This window comes from Hyla sarda, chromosome 1 (genome assembly GCF_029499605.1).
Source record: "Hyla sarda isolate aHylSar1 chromosome 1, aHylSar1.hap1, whole genome shotgun sequence".
Lineage (NCBI taxonomy): Eukaryota > Metazoa > Chordata > Amphibia > Anura > Hylidae > Hyla > Hyla sarda.
The window spans coordinates 514,488,950-514,506,311 of record NC_079189.1 but is presented as its reverse complement, the minus strand read 5'-3'; the positions used below and the strand labels follow the sequence as shown (position 1 = coordinate 514,506,311).

At 43.4% G+C, this 17,362-nt stretch overlaps 2 protein-coding genes across 8 annotated transcripts in view; one reads left to right on the top strand and one right to left on the bottom strand.

The window, feature by feature from the left end:
• Positions 1–17,362, bottom strand: part of FAM172A (family with sequence similarity 172 member A) — a 525,562-nt gene that overhangs the window by 27,196 nt on the left and 481,004 nt on the right. Inside the window, exon 11 of one of the 7 annotated variants that reach the window (XR_008847616.1) lies at positions 16,943–17,029. The exons of the other annotated variants lie outside the window; for them this stretch is intronic. The gene's annotated coding sequence lies outside the window, so the exon portion shown is untranslated. The remainder of the gene's footprint in view (positions 1–16,942; positions 17,030–17,362) is intronic. 7 annotated transcript variants of the gene reach the window in all.
• Positions 1–17,362, top strand: part of LOC130290507 (translation initiation factor IF-2-like) — a 163,764-nt gene that overhangs the window by 36,252 nt on the left and 110,150 nt on the right. The window lies entirely within an intron of this gene.

Below are 17,362 nucleotides of genomic sequence, written 5' to 3'. Positions count from 1 at the left end.
CTGAACGTACCTTAAAGAGTAAGAGAATTGCTGCAAAGCCTTTAGAAAGTGTTATATTTCATCCCAGTGTGGGATTCACAGCTTACATTACTCAGTACTGCTCTATAATGCCCTTCATGCTGCGGCTGTTGCTTCTGAGGGTGTGCTAGAAGTAGCAGGACCCCCTCTCTCCTGTGTGTATTTAGTGCATGGGAGAAATCCTAGTAGCCATTGTTCACCCACTACAACTGATTTACAGACAGCTGAAAATTCAGATGCAGCCTACAGGTAAAAGGTAAACTGATGATAATGCCATATACTAGGTAATGGCCACAAATGGCACTTTTTTTTTATGTACACAGGACAACTAATCCTGAAAAGGCACTATTGTTTGTAGCAAATTCTGAGCTGGGATGTAAGGCCTTGAAGAATAAGAAATACAAAAATAGATTTGGCTATTTATAATTGATGGCTTGTCTTAAAATATTAGAGTGGTGTGATCCAACTACTGACATTCCTACAGTTGGGCAGCTTGACAGCATTGACTCTGCTTATTACTGCTCAATACAATCACATTCATAGTGGCTAGGCATGGAATTTCTGCTTTTTCCCCATTAACTTAAATAAGGTGAAGCAATAATTCTATGTACTATTAAACATTAACAATGTTGAATAGTACAAAGAAGTGTAAACAATAACAGGTTCCCAATGCTCAGACAGTGACCAACTGAAAAAATGGTGGGGGCGCAGAGATTCAAATATTGATTTGCCAATTCTATAGATTGGCCATCAATTTTTAAGAACTAGATAACCCTTTAATCCCCTTTTACATATATCCATAAAATGGGAACACTGGGGGAGATTTATAAAAATCTGTCCAGAGGAAAAGTTGCTGATTTGCCTATAGCAACCAATCAGATCACTTCTTACATTTTTGAAAAGGCCTTCTATGAGCAACTAGGCAACTTTTCCTCTGGACAGATTTCGATAAATCTCCCCCATTGTGTAAGTGTGTGTGTGTATATATATATATATATATATATATAACTCCAAAAAAGGAAAGCGGCACTCCAATGGCAGAAAAAAGGTGTATTTATTCACCCATCAAGTCAAATGCGACGTTTCAGCCTCACAATGAAGCCTTTCTCAAGCAGTGTATTAGTGTTACATCACTTCCTTAAATATCATTAATCATAGTGACATCATCACCTCATTTACATTAATTAAATGTTAAACATCCATATAAAAAATAGAAAAGTACATTTATGCTATCATGTGCATCATAAAACCATATTTGACATCTATGCAAATCATAGCCAAGTGTTGATCTATACAAAACAGTGTTTAAATACAAAAGCACATTATGTAAACATAACATCACGTCAGCCGAGAGGGTGGTCCCTCACCTTCATAGCCATGTGTTCACCTCCTGATTCGCTGCTTCATCATCGGGTCCTCTGTTTGTAAACAACTCTACTGCGCAAAACCGGAAGGGCATCGCGTCACTCACGCGCGTTTCCCCTTCACTGACTTCACATGTTTACTGCGCAGGACCGGAAATGTATAACTTGACATGCATCCTTATTACTTTCTAAGTGTTTCTCTCATCCGGTTTACTGTGTTGCCCCGGCGCATGCGCACACACCGGAGACCACAGAATCAGACATCTTGAAGTCGGGCTATATAGAGAAAACAAAGGGCCAATGCCGTATCTTCAATATTCATTCAGTGGCCATTTTACTAAGGGGCACACTGCCCTCACATTCATTCCACCATATGTAAAAGATTGGCATCGGCACTAAGTCATATCAATACCACTAGGGATAGAATTGGACACACTGAAAATGTACCCCATCAGCCCGATATTCACTGGTGTGTGGCACCTAATCTCAATGGGAAATCCGTGTGGGGTATGAAAAGTATCGGGGCACTCAGATTAGGGAATAATGGAGATGATATAGAACATATGACTTGACTTGAACAGTATACGTTTGGATTTTATCATTTCTTGATTTTAATTATATTTTTTTCTATTTTCTTCATTTTTAGTGCACAAAGTTCACTTGAGGATACATCACGTCACCACTGATCGCGACTTCATTCATCGTGTCATCTGAAATTGAGAATTCTTTACTGTCCGGAATTTCAATCTCTTGCATGACATATGGTACTGTAGACAATAAATGTGGATGTTTTTGGTTCACGGGGGATGGCCCCACATTTCACCGATGTTCTTTGGTGTGATGGCACTGATCTGGGATAACAGTTGTGGAAGGGGAGGAGCTTTCTGTGGGACCTCGGAGGGGAGAGGTGATGGCATGGACAGTGGGGGAATCTATTGAGTTGGACAAGAGATAGGACATAGGTTCATATATGCACCTGATATGGAGTGTGGAAGCTTGGATATAGCCCTTGAACACCCGATGGTATGCAATTAGATGATCACATATGTGGACGGGATGTCCCAAATGACCGATTATTAAGTACATGATATACACAGGGTCGGGCTGTATACGATTATAAATCGTGTATTGACGATCATACCCGTCCTATAAGTGTGTGACTGTTTCAGCATACACTTGGGACATATAGGGTACTGTGGATATATACATTTGTTGATGAATAATACAACTGATATAATCTATTGATCAAGGTGATTAACTTAGGGTAACCATGGAACTACTTTTGTCCTCTCAATGATTCCTATATGTTCTATATCATCTCCATTATTCCCTAATCTGAGTGCCCCGATACTTTTCATACCCCACACGGATTTCCCATTGAGATTAGGTGCCACACACCAGTGAATATCGGGCTGATGGGGTACATTTTCAGTGTGTCCAATTCTATCCCTAGTGGTATTGATATGACTTAGTGCCGATGCCAATCTTTTACATATGGTGGAATGAATGTGAGGGCAGTGTGCCCCTTAGTAAAATGGCCACTGAATGAATATTGAAGATACGGCATTGGCCCTTTGTTTTCTCTATATAGCCCGACTTCAAGATGTCTGATTCTGTGGTCTCCGGTGTGTGCGCATGCGCCGGGGCAACACAGTAAACCGGATGAGAGAAACACTTAGAAAGTAATAAGGATGCATGTCAAGTTATACATTTCCGGTCCTGCGCAGTAAACATGTGAAGTCAGTGAAGGGGAAACGCGCGTGAGTGACGCGATGCCCTTCCGGTTTTGCGCAGTAGAGTTGTTTACAAACAGAGGACCCGATGATGAAGCAGCGAATCAGGAGGTGAACACATGGCTATGAAGGTGAGGGACCACCCTCTCGGCTGACGTGATGTTATGTTTACATAATGTGCTTTTGTATTTAAACACTGTTTTGTATAGATCAACACTTGGCTATGATTTGCATAGATGTCAAATATGGTTTTATGATGCACATGATAGCATAAATGTACTTTTCTATTTTTTATATGGATGTTTAACATTTAATTAATGTAAATGAGGTGATGATGTCACTATGATTAATGATATTTAAGGAAGTGATGTAACACTAATACACTGCTTGAGAAAGGCTTCATTGTGAGGCTGAAACGTCGCATTTGACTTGATGGGTGAATAAATACACCTTTTTTCTGCCATTGGAGTGCCGCTTTCCTTTTTTGGAGTTGTTTAAGAAGGGTTTGGAGTTTGAACCTGCGAAGGCTGAGCACCCGATCTGGACTTTAAGTCCCATTGTACAGTGCCGGTTCCCTCAATTTTTCTTTTTATATATATATATATATATATATATGTATATATATATATATATATATATATATATATATATATGTAAAAATCATAAAATGTTGCAGAATCTTGTAATAGCTTTTAATACCTTTTTATTGGACTAACAGTATTTTGTAAAGACAAGCTTTCGGGAGTCCTCTGGACTCCCAAAAGCTTATCTTTACAAAATACTGTTAGTCCAATAAAGAAAGGTATTACAAGATTCTGCAACATTCTATGATTTTGCATCCGCGTTACTGGACTAATACGGCTCCTCCTACCTAATATATATATATATGTATACAGTCATGGCCGTAAATGTTGGCACCCCTGACATTTTTCAAGAAAATGAAGTATTTCTCACAGAAAAGGATTGCAGTAACACATGTTTTGCTATTCACATGTTTATTCCCTGTGTGTGTATTGGAACCACACACTCCAAACTCCATTTTTGGAGTTTGGTGTGACATTATGTCCAATTTGCTTTTTTCCCCTCCATTTTTTGGTTTCGTTCCAATACACACAAAGGGAATAAACATGTGTATAGCAAAACATGTGTTACTGCAAGCCTTTTCTGTATGAAATACTTCATTTTCTTGAAAAATTTCAGGGGTGCCAACATTTACGGCCATGAACTGTATATATTATATGTGTGTGTGTAAATAAATATAAAGATATACATATATATATATATATATATATATATACACACAATATATATATATATATATATATATATATATATATATATATATACACAACTAGGTTTATCGGTAACAAATAGAACTTCAGTTTGTGTTCTTGGGATGATAACATAAGGTGACACCTCTGACACAGTGTATACTACATACTATAGTTTGTCTGTAATTTTCTGCATTACATTTACTCTTCTACATATTTCAATATAAGCAGATCCCTGCCTGTCAATAGAACACACACAGCATATTTTGGGCAATTTCTTATGTTTTGTTTCTCACCATGCATTAGAATGAAGAGACATCATAGCCTGGCTGATAATCTTTCACAACAATTCTACCACTGTCATTGTGGCCACTGGAGAAACATGCACACACTAAGCCCTGACCCACCAAGCTTTTTATCTCAATGTGTACTCTCAACAGGCCAAGCAAATAAAGGGCAACTGATCATTTACACATGAATCAACCCTCTGCGCAGAGCAGACACTGGAGACAGCTCCTTTTTTCTCTGTTACAGAGTAAAAGGAAGCGAGGTCTGAGCTTGTCTCACTAGAAATCATACAAGTGAAACAGTGATATGTAAAAATGGCAGATCAGCAAAAGCTGTTATGAATGCCTGATAAAAATGGCAGCCACAAAGGACTAGATGAATCTGTGGCTTCAAACAGTCTTGACAGTAGGAATAAGACTTGATCCTATTCAGAAGAGAGGGTGTCACATGCACTTAAAGTCAGATACAATTGTGATAGGAGATTGCTCTGGATACTTATACATGCCATACCATGGCACACAGTGACAAGAAATCCATATACAGAGTTGGTTGTACAAGCCGGGGCAGTCCACTATAACAAAGGATGAAGCACACATGGCTGGTGTGGTTAAAAACCTTTATGGTTGAGTCAATGATTGCTTTTGTTGAACTCTCCCAGCTCATCGACAAGTAGATTAGTTGTCCTTAATGTATTTGCCAATGGGGTCTACAGAACACATCCATGGCATGAGTAAATAGTGACAGTTGCCCACATTTCCCACAATATACAGAACGCATGATTTAGATCCTGTTCAAGCTCAAGTAATATCCCAAAACCTTGTAGGTGCCTGTGATCATTCCAATGACCATCTGAAGTAGAAGCATTATGGCTTGGTATATCAAATACATCTTAGTCTTTGAAGTGTACCTGTCATTTGCAAAAACTTGACGTATAATGTAGATAATTCATTATACGTATATTTGTAATATACAAAAAAAATATAATAATAATAAAATAAAAGGTTAGTACCCCTTTAACCAATGTATATCAACTGGTGCCAGAAAGTTAAATAGATTTGTAAATTATGTAAAGTAGAAAAAGATAGTGGCAGTGGCACCTAACGGTATATAAAAAAATGCAAAATGTCTACTATAGAGGTCCCACAAATAGCAGACTATAGTGGTAGTCCATGTACATTCTAAATGTCCTGCGTGACAGTGGTGCCAGGACAGAACCAATGCAAACGAAACGATAATAGTAATAAAGAAAGAGGGTCCGGCAACACAAGGTTTAGACGCTAGCTGCTAATAGGCTTGAAGTTGATTTAGTGCAAAAGCACTCTGTAGGGCTCTGTACACTGAGGACAAGCAGAGCTCTATGCACTGAGGACAAGCAAGACTGTGCACTGAGGATAAGCAGGGCTCTGTACACTGAGGACAAGCAGGGGTCTGTACACTGAGGACAAGCAGGGCTCTGTTCACTGAGGACAAGCAGGGCTCTGTGCACTGAGGACAAGCAGGGGTCTGTACACTGAGGACAAGCAGGGCTCTGTACACTGAGGACAAGCAGGGCTCTGTGCACTGAGGACAAGCAGGGCTCTGTGTACTGAGGACAAGCAGGCCTCTGTGCAGTGAGGACAAACAGTGATCTGTGCACTGAGGACAAGTAGGGCTCTGTACACTGAGGACAAGCAGAGCTCTATGCACTGAGGACAAGTAAGACTGTGCACTGAGGATAAGCAGGGCTCTGTACACTGAGGACAAGCAAGACTGTGCACTGAGGATAAGCAGGGGTCTGTACACTGAGGACAAGCAGGGGTCGGTACACTGAGGACAAGCAGGGCTCTGTGCACTGAGGACAAGCAGGGCTCTGTTCACTGAGGACAAGCAGGGCTCTGTGCATTGAGGACAAGCAGGGCTCTGTGCACTGAGGACAAGCAGGGCTCTGTGCACTGAGGACAAGCAGGGCTCTATACACTGAGGACAAGCAGGCCTCTGTGCAGTGAGGAAAAACAGTGATCTGTGCACTGAGGACAAGCAGGGTTCTGTACACTGAGGACAAGCATGGCTCTGTACACTGAGGACAAGCAGGGATCTGTGCAGTGAGGACAAGCAGGGCTCTGTGAACTGAGGACAAGCAGGGCTCTGTGCACTGAGGACAAGCAGGGCTCTGTGTACTGAGGACAAGCAGGCCTCTGTGCAGTGAGGACAAGCAAGACTGTGCACTGAGGATAAGCAGGGCTCTGTACACTGAGGACAAGCAAGACTGTGCACTGAGGATAAGCAGGGGTCTGTACACTGAGGACAAGCAGGGGTCTGTACACTGAGGACAAGCAGGGCTCTGTGCACTGTGGACAAGCAGGGCTCTATACACTGTGGACAAGCAGGCCTCTGTGCAGTGAGGACAAGCAGGCCTCTGTGCAGTGAGGACAAACAGTGATCTGTGCACTGAGGACAAGCAGGGATCTGTGCAGTGAGGACAAGCAGGGCTCTGTGAACTGAGGACAAGCAGGGCTCTGTGCAGTGAGATTCTGTGACATACTCGTGGCTCACACATCATGATGTCCTGCCCTCACTTCCTGTATCTTGTCTTTACACACAGGCAATAGCTGCAGGGAAAAGACAACATTTTATCACCCAAAAATATATACATTTTGTAACCAATGTATTTTACAAATATACATATAATGTTATCTACATTATATAAAAAGTTTGTGCAAATGACATTGCAAATTCTACAATGAAGTGGTCATCTCAGCTATATATAATCACAATATAAGCTATGTTTTTTTTGACCTGTTAGCAAATGGCTGAGTAATCTTACATGTTATATTAGATGACAAATTTATATTAACCATTATTGAATGCTTTTACTGAATGAAAACTAATTTCTTGGTCGGCTCCATTGGGGGACAGAGAGACTGTGGGTATATATATCTTTCTGCTACTAGGAGGCTGACACTAGGCAATACTACAGAAAGTCAGCCCCTCCTGGCAGGATATACCCCGCCTACTGACTCTGAGCTAATTTGTTTTAGCTTAGTGTCAGTAGGAGGCAGACACAGGTCTGGAGTTCTCCAGACCTGGTCTTTAACTTTTTTATTTTTTAGTTCAGGGACATGTATTTAGGTTTTTTCTCCCTTTTATTTCCTTTTTTTTAGGTGGAGGTTCAGAAGCATGGCGCTACCTGTTCCCCCATATGCGATGAAGGGGCACAAGAACAGAGTATGCACTGTTTACCCCTTCTCGCCACCGGCCAGCACCTGGGGTTGTGCCTTGGGTCCCTGCTCGTCCCGCTGTCTCAGCCCAATATGATGCAGGCGTTCAATGGCTGGCTGAATACTTCGCTAGGTAAGTTTTTTTTCCACGACAGGGCGAGTATTTTTACCCCCCTACCGACCCCCTCCCTAAAGATCACCTTTCCTTCTGGGCTCTCAACCTCTGGAGTCTCAGTATTTTGGGCCCACGCTTCTGAAATCTTGTCTCTAAACAGAAACCAGGTTCCCCTGCTCGGCCATCCTGAAGGTCCGGGGTGCACTGTCAGTTACCGGAGCCAGCTAATTTCTGCCGGCAGTCCTGCAGCTCCGCATTTCCCTGCTGGTACAGTGGGCGGTGCGCTGGCCACCGCTACCATTCGGGCGCTACCCCCAGCCCTCCCGATTCTTCCACCCAGGATGTTCCACCGGAACATGCGTGTACTGTTTCTCCCCCGAAATGGGTCTCCTCCCTTTCTCAGTTGACCTGGCGAGGGTTCCCTCTCTGTAATTACTACCTTGGAATGATCTTCCTTGTGCCCGTTCTCCAGGGAGGCTCTCTCCCTCTCCCCTGATCATCCTTTCAGGCAATGTCACAAGCCTAAGGTGTTGTCCTCTGGCTCTTCACCGGAGTCCCGAGCTTGGGACAGGCACTTTCCCCCTGGTCACCGTCCGAGGTCTCCAGCTCTACGTACCAGGTCCGCCTCGCCTTCACCTAAGGCTGCTTCCACCCGCTGCCATTCTCCTGGGGAGTTGGTGTAAGAGGCGTCGGGTTCTGCCTCTGATCCAAAGGACCATACCAGTGTGTCTGACATGATGGACAACTTGGTGTCAGCCATCAGGAAGACTTTTTGCCTAGAGGACCCCTGAACTTCGGACCCAGCTCCAGAAGTTTCCTTCCGCCGCTTCCGTCGATCTCCAAAGGTATTCAGTTCACAAGCTGAATTTGACACCTTACTAGAAGCGACAGGGAAGCATCCAGACAAACGCTTTCAAGGGACTAAGAAGATTCAGGCGCAGTTTTCATTTTGCTCGAACTTGATTGCGAAATAGATAACACCGCCTGCTGTGGATCCTCCGGTTTCCCGTCTATCAAAATCGACTACCCTACCATTGGCGGATGCAGCCTCCTTTAAGGATCCGGCGGACAAGAGGATTGAGAATCTGGCCAAGTTTACCTTTGAAGCAGCGGGTTCATCTTTGCTTCCTGCCTTCGCTTCTGCTCAGGTGTCCAAAGCCCTATCTGTTTGGGCTTCCCAACTCCACCAGCGCATTTTGTCTGGTGCACCTTTGGAAGATTGGGCGGATCTTGCATTTCAACTCTCCAATGATGGAGACTACCTGTGCTTCCTTGGAGTCCGCCCATTGTACGGCTTTTGCTACAGGTAACCTTGATCGCTCCATATGGCTGAAGACTTTGGACGCCGATGCCACTTCTAAGAAGTCTCTCACAGAACTTTCTTTCTCTGCGACCCGGCTCTTCGGAAAATTCCTGGACGAGATTATCTCAGAGTCTAATGGGGGTAAGAGCTCCCTACTGCCGCAGAACAGGTCCCGCCGTACCGATTCCGGACGGAAGTCAACTTCCTTTCGGTCCTTTACCTCGGGTTGGGCAGCCAGGTTGGCGTCCTCACAGGATACTAAGGCTCCTTCCTTCAAGGCGCGCCTTTCCTGGAAGTCGGATAACCGTTCCGGCTGCTTTGCAGCTAAGTCAAGCACCCCTAAGCCTCCCTCCGCCTGAAGGGATGCCCCCACCTGGGAATTCTTTTCGGGTGGGAGGTAATTTGTCCCTGTTCTGGGACGTTTGGGTAGCTCAGGTGCAGGACACTCTTGGGTCTGAGATGTCGTTTCCGACAGCTATCAGATCGAGTTTGCTTCTTTTCCCGGGGGACTGCTTTTTTCAATCCCACCCTCCTCGTTCTCCTTCCTTGGTGGCGGCCTTTTGGGTCGCACTTCAGACCCTTCTCACTCAGGAAGTGATCATCCTGGTTCCTCCTGAGGAGCGTTTTTCGGGATTCTACTCTAATCTTTTCATCGTCCCGAAGAAAAGGTGCTCTGTCCGCCCTATCCTGGATCTAAAGCTTCTCAATTGCCACCTACTCCTGTGACATTTCCGTATGGAGTATCTCCATTCTGTGATGGTATCCATGGATCAAGGAGAGTTTCTTTCATCATTGGAAATCCGGGACGCAAATCTTCACATCCCAATTTTTCCGGCTCATCAACGGTATTTCCGCTTCGCCATCCTGGAGGGCCATTTTCAGTTTGTGACCCTTCCCTTTGGCCCCAAGGGTCTTCACCAAGTGATTGCCATCCTTCGAGCCCTGGGGTGTGTCCGTGATACCTTACCTGGAAGATCTCCTGATCAAGGCTCCAACCAGGGACCAGAATCAGGAGAGTCTCCTTCTCACACTACAGACCTTGTCCCATTTCGGCTGGGTTATCAACAAGGAAAAGTCCAACCTGGCTCCCACCCAGTCCCTGATCTTCTTGGGAATCCAGTTCGACACGATGGCCACCTGGGTTCGGCTCCTGCCGGACAAGCACCGCTCTCAGTCAGCAGGCGTTTGTTTTCTCCATCGTCCTGTTCCAGTTTCCATTAGTTTCTGCATGGAAGTCCTGGGTCGGATGGTGGCGGCCATGGAAGCCATCCCCTTCGCCCAGTTTCATTGCGCCCTCTTCAACTGGCCCTTCTGTCCCGGTGGGACAACTCTCCGCTTTCCCTCCATCCATCCATTTAGTCTTCTGGTATCGGACGGTCCAGGGACGTTGGTTCTCTCAATCAACATCCTGGAACTCCGGGCAATTTACCTTTAGCTCCTCCATTGGGAGCAGTTTCTCCAGGACCGTCCTGTTCGTGTCCAGTCGGACAATGCCATGTCTGTGCCATGTCAATCGTCAGGGCGGCACTCGCAGCTCCGCCATGATGACAGAGGTCTCCAGGATCCTGCTCTGGGCAGAACTCCAAGTTCCCTCCATCTCTGCGATTCACATCACGGGGATGGACAATTGGGAGACGGACTTCCTCAGCCGCTCCTCTGCTGACCCCGATGAGTGGTCTCTTCATCCGGAGGTGTTTGCGGAAATCTGCAACCTCTGGGGGATTCCGGACATGGACTTCTTCGCGTCATGCCACAACCAAAAAGTTCCTTGCTTCATCGCAGGTGATCCGCACAATGATCAAGGGTCGTAAGCCTTACTCTGTGAAGATTTATCACCTTATTGGCAGTCTTACTTTCGATAGTGTGAGTCTCAATCTCTCTCACCAGTCGTCTTCTCCCTTCTGTGCCTTCTTTCCTTTTTACAGTCTGGACTGGAGCAACGCTTGGCCCACAGTTCTCTTAAGGGTCAGGTGTCGGCTCTCTCAACTCTCTTTCAACGCCCCCGGCATCCAATCCTCACATCCACACCTTTCTGCAGGGCATAGCTCATGCGGCTCTGCCGTACAAATCCCCCACTCCTCCGTGGGATCTGAATATGGTTCTCAGTGCATTACAAGGTGCTCCCTTTGAACCTCTCTGGGACGTTTCTTTTCACGTCCTTTCCTGGAAGGTGGCCTTCCTCTTTGCGGTCACTTTCATCTGGAGGGTTTCAGAGTTGGTGGCTCTATCCTGCCATTCCCCCTACCTGGTCCTGCACCAGGACAAAGTCATTTTCCGGCTGATCTCCACCTTTTTACCTAAAGTGGTCTCCTGCTTTCCCCTGAATGAGGATATCGTCCTCTTGTCCTTCTGCCCAGCTTCATCCCTTCCCAGGGAACGCTTGCTTCATTGTCTTGACGTGGTTCGGGCTGTTCCGATCTACTTTCTGGTCATTTTATCTTTCCGTCAGTGTGACTCTTTCTTTGTGCTTCCGGAGGGTCGTCGTAAGGTACTTCCTGCTTCGGAGGCGACCATTTCACGGTGGATCCGTACTGCCATCTAGGAAGCCTACCACAAAGCGAAGACTTAACCTTTCCAGGTCACAGCTTATTCCACACGTTCCGTCAGGGCCTCCTGGGCTCTCCACAACAGGGCTTCGGCCTTGCAAGTCTGTAAGGCGGCCACCTTTTACCAAATTTAATCAGGTGCACACTTTTGCATCTGCTTACGCTGGCTTGGATCGCAAGGTGTTGCAGGCGGCTTTGGCCAGCCTTCCACCTGAGTTGCTTGGGTTCTCTCCCACCCCGGGGACTGCTTTGGCACATCCCACGGTCTCTGTTTCCCCCAATGGAGCCAACCAAGAAAAGTTGATTTTTTATGCTTACCATAAAATCTCTTTCTCGGAGGATCCATTGGGGGACACAGCACCCACCCATTTGTTCTGGTGTCTTTGGTTTGGTTGTCTGTCCGGGGGTTGGTTCGGATATTTTTTGTCTGTGGTTTCCCTCAGACAGTTGCTGTTTTTTCTTTCTCTGTCGGTCCTCTCCTACTGCTTTGGGCCTAAACTGATTAGCTCAGAGTCAGTAGGCAGGGTATATCCTGCAAGGAGGACTTATGCAAAGTCCAAATCAGGTCAGCACTGCTTAATGTAGGTGCTCGTGGACCAAATGCAGACATAGGTAAAGAAAGAAGGGATCCCGGCACTCAAGATTTTTGCGAATCTTATCGATTTATTTAGGCAGTTAGCATAGCATACTTTACAGACAGTACGCGTTACGGCTCAGCAGCCTTTTTCAACTGGCAGTTGAAAAATGCTGCTGAGCCATAACGCGTACTGTCTGTAAAGTATGCTATGCTAACTGCATAAATAAATCGATAAGATTCGCAAAAATCTTGAGTGCCGGGACCCCTTCTTTCTTTACCTATATCCTGCCAGGAGGGGCAGACTTTCTTTTTGTATTGCCTAGTGGTACCCACGGTCTCTGTGTCTCCCAATGGATCCTCTGAGAAAGAGATTTTACGGTAATCATAAAAATCTACTTATTTCAATAGCAGAACATGTGTATGTAATATAACACATTTAACACTTTATACATATGAATAAAAATGCCCAGTATATAAAATTTATATTAGGGCTATATGCTGCACAATGTATCAAATGCATGTTTATTTTACCTATGGATAGTACCAGGGTTGGGTTATAGGAAGGGTATAGGAGGCAGATGTCTTCAGTCTATACATCCAGGGTTATGACCACCATTTTAAGGTCTACACCTTGTTCCATATAAATGACTCTCTTGAGATGGCTTGTCAGATCTCTATACCTTGGAAGACCATCACCTTACCAGTTAGCCTGCATGAACTTACCAGCATGATGGAGAATTTTCTCTAGCAGTAGTAGAGAGCCTAATACACCATACAACAGAATAACTGATAAAGATTAAACACTTTACACCAAACATCTGCAAAGTCCATCCCTATCATAAACAACAGGTCTGCATGTTCTTCTGAACACATGGGACATTTATGTCTGAATATAAACCCATTTTTTGTAAAGGAGTTGGAGATCTGCGGTGTGCCATGTTTAATGAGATTTTGCACATTTCTTAATATGTATATACAGTATTTTTTTTTCTGCAAAAGTAGGAGTGAATGCTGAATATTACAAAGTGAATGAGGAGAATGCTGGAAGGATTCCTACTGCTCCTGAGATAAAATCAAGAATACAGAAACAGCATCCCGATTGCACCATGTGAAGAAGGCCGTATTCCTACATGGAGGTGTTTTAATACAATACCACCTGTCATCTCAGATTTCATTTGAAATATGTAAAGGTTTTAAGGCAGGTCTGTATATCTTATTTTCTCTGCATTGTATACATTGGTTAAAACCCTGCATTCAAAGCACAATATCTTCAGAATATATTTGCTCTCTCCTGGGAGAATTGGGTTCCTTATTTATTTTTTCATTCATTCACTCACAGAGAGAATAAGAAATGTTCAGATAGGTCCTCATTAACTATTGAGGTGATGGACATGTACATATGAGCATACAATCCATGCTGTGAGTGCTGTTCCTGCTTATCTAAAAGCTTTAATGGCCAGCTATCCATAAGATGTTCTCCTTCCTACTATGTTCTACATTATGTTATTTCCTACCTGGCTTCTACAAAACAAAAATCATTAAACTGTGTTATTAAACAATGAAGGCTCAATAGATCTATACTTTGCACACTAACAGTTACTCAACATCATTGTTCTCAACAAGTGTGTCTGGATCCATATATAGCAGGTAAATCCAAGCTGTGAGGCACATAATAAGTATTGCCTTATCCACATATGCACTAGCTAAAATACAACATCCACAATGACAATATAGCAGACAGGTCCAATCCTAAGTAGTACACCTATCTGAATGGCATGATAGGAGTGTTAACTTTTACAATTTCTCATCTTGTAAAGTTATCCCCAACTATCTGATCATAGGAGGTATATCCCCAGCGGCCCAACGATCCTGAGAACAGGGAATGGAACCTCCAGGTAGAAATGGAGCAGTAGGTTGTGCATGTGCACCGTTGCTCCAATGTATTCACTGCGTTGTTCTTGTAACCACAATAGAGAATGGATGGAGTTATGGGGAAAACCTCTTTAATTCCTTGACGACGCAGGACGTATATTTATGTCCTGCGCCGGCTCCCGCGATAGAACGTGGGGTCTCATCAAGACCCCATGTCATATAGGGGCCGTCCTGGTGGCCATCAATGGCTGGGACCTGCGGCTAATCCTGGACATCACCGATCACAGTGATGCCCGGTATTAACTCTTCAGACAAGGCAATCAACTTTGAAGTAAAAGTGAAACCTTCCCAGCAGCTCAGTCATGCTGTTTGGGACCGCCGTGGTGAAATTGCAGCGTTCCGAACAGCTTGCAGGACGCGAGAAGGATCCCTACCTGCCTCTTCGCTGTCTGATTGCCGAATTACTGCTCTGTGCCTGAGATCCAGGCAGGAGCAGTCGAGCGGCGATAACACTGATCAACGCCATGCTATTGCATGGCAGTGATCAGTGTAGGACATATTTTTTGGTTTCGCCAAAGATTTTTGGGGAAATTGAATGATGTCATTACAAAGTGGAATTGGTGGTGCAAAAAATAAGCCATCGCTGGAATTTTAGGTGGAAAATTGAAAGGGTTATGATTTTTAAAAGGTAAGGAGGACAAAACGAAAATGCAAAAAAATGAAAAACGCTGAGTCTTTAAGAGGTTAAATGTATAAAATTTTAATCTGAGCTATGAGGTACAATAGTTTGGGGACTTCTGATATACAGTACAGCTCTGGACAAATATTACAATTAGTAGACAGGTTTCCTGCGATATTCAACGGTGAAGGACTTTTTTCTATACAGAGGACAGTGTGAAGACTGAAGGACCCTGGAGGTCTGGAGATTATGAATATATTTACCTGCAGTAGATTTCACTGCTGAAAATTTGCCTGCAGATTTCCACACCAAAAATGTGGCAAAGGTTTTTTTACATGCAGATTTTTTGATGCAGATCTGCCATGGATTTAACCCTAAAGGGAGGAAATAGTGCTGAAAGTACATGCAGGTTTAAAAGTAATAACATTCTTTTTCTTGTTTAGTTATTTAAAAATGTTAGTATTTTTTATGTAATACATGGGGCTTTATTCTTATTTTGCATTTTATTTATTTTCTGTTACCAGGGGAAAATGCAAACAGCAATCCAGGCTGTTTTTTTCAGGATATATTTATTTTATAGCAGCTTTATATAGACCATTTATAGTTTTAGATTACCAAGGGCAGGACTACATGTGATTGGTTGGCTAGCATTGCTTTAATGCAGTTTATTTCTTTTATTGTCTTTATTTCTACATTTTTACTCTTTAAATATTATCCCTATTGCAGGGAAAACAAAGGATCATGAGTTGGGCCGTACAAGTGATGAGTCTCCAAAGACTTAATGGCCTTTTTAACACGGGCCAATTATTGTCCAAATAAACATTCATAGGATCAGCGATAAGAAAACGCTTGTTTGCCGGCTGATCGTATTGTTTATGCAGGCCTATAACTCATTGACTCAGCGATGTGCAGCCGGCAATGATAAAAGTAAATGGCCACAAGAATGATCTAGTAATCATTTAGGTGGCCCTGTCTGCACGATTGAGCCACAAATGGGCACAACTGTGATCGACAGTTACAAGAAATCCATGCGATAAGAATGTACTGCGACCATCAGGTCGCAGCCACTTGTGGGTCACATCAATATGACAATATTCTCTGACCTTAGGTGGAAAGAAGTGCTATCACTGCAGTGCGACATGGTGAATTTTTTGTCGCACAATCCCTGCTGCGGTCAAAACCCTTGTATAGCCCTAGTCTGGGCTACATGTCAACTGGCATGAAGTTTAAAGAAAAATTTGTAGAAAAATCCACAAGCAGTTAACTTGCATTTCCTTTACAAACATATAAGTAGAAATTTCTTGCCACACCATATAAATGATCAGACTTTGTTGAAATGCTGAGCTCTCAGAAAGTAAAAACGTATAAAAGAAAATCACATAACAGCAAAACTGTAACGTCCGAGCTTAAATAACCTCTAAAATGTCTGTGTTCTATATAATGGTCCAGCAGCTGTGCTGTGTTCTCTAAGCAATCTCCATATGACCTTAAACTCTTGGCCATGAACCAAGGAAATGTCAGAAGGCATATACCTTAACACATCTGAAAGTACAACAATGTGGAGGTATGTATATGTACATTCCATTTCAACTTCAACTATTTTAATAAAAACCATGAAAAAAATCCCTGTCCAGAGACACATTATAATGGCAACCTGATGTAGTCAGTCAGCACCTTTCCAATGTTATTCTGAAGGGGTCAAAGTCAAGAATGTCAATTGAGTAATAGAAGAGCATGTGGTCAGTGACTTGGGTATACGCAGCGCAACAGAGCGAGTGTAGGTTATTTAATAAGTAAATAATATATATAGAAAGCAGCTTCTAAATCAGAATACATTGTCTCCCAGCCTTCCATTTGTGCTTTCTTATTAGGGTTTTATTACTGTCATACAACATTATTACACTGAAATAACACAGAATACCTTACAAATAGAAAGCAGCACTGTTATCTGCGAATAGCTGCTTTTAATCTATGCGTACCTTGTTATATATACAGGTATGGGTTCTATTATGGAAATTCTTATGTTAATTCTTGTTCTTGGAAGTTTCACATGAGCTTTTCTGTAACTGAGAATATAAAGAATAAAGTTGAGGAAAAGATATATATACATATATATATATATATATATATATATATATATATGTGTGTGTGTGTGTGTGTGTGTGTGTGTGTGTGTGTGTGTGTGAAATTCCCAGCTCCTTATGTCTTAGCAAAGATAAAAGTTTCTTTAATAGTAACAAGGCATTCCGATAAGTTCCCTATTTTCTCTATGGACAACTAGGTGAGTACCCAGCATTGCCCAGTCTTCTTACCTACACCTTGTGGTAGAGGAAAAGCAATAATGTTGCTCTCATCCTTAAAGTCCATCCCCTGCACTAAGGGCTCATTCACAATACTGA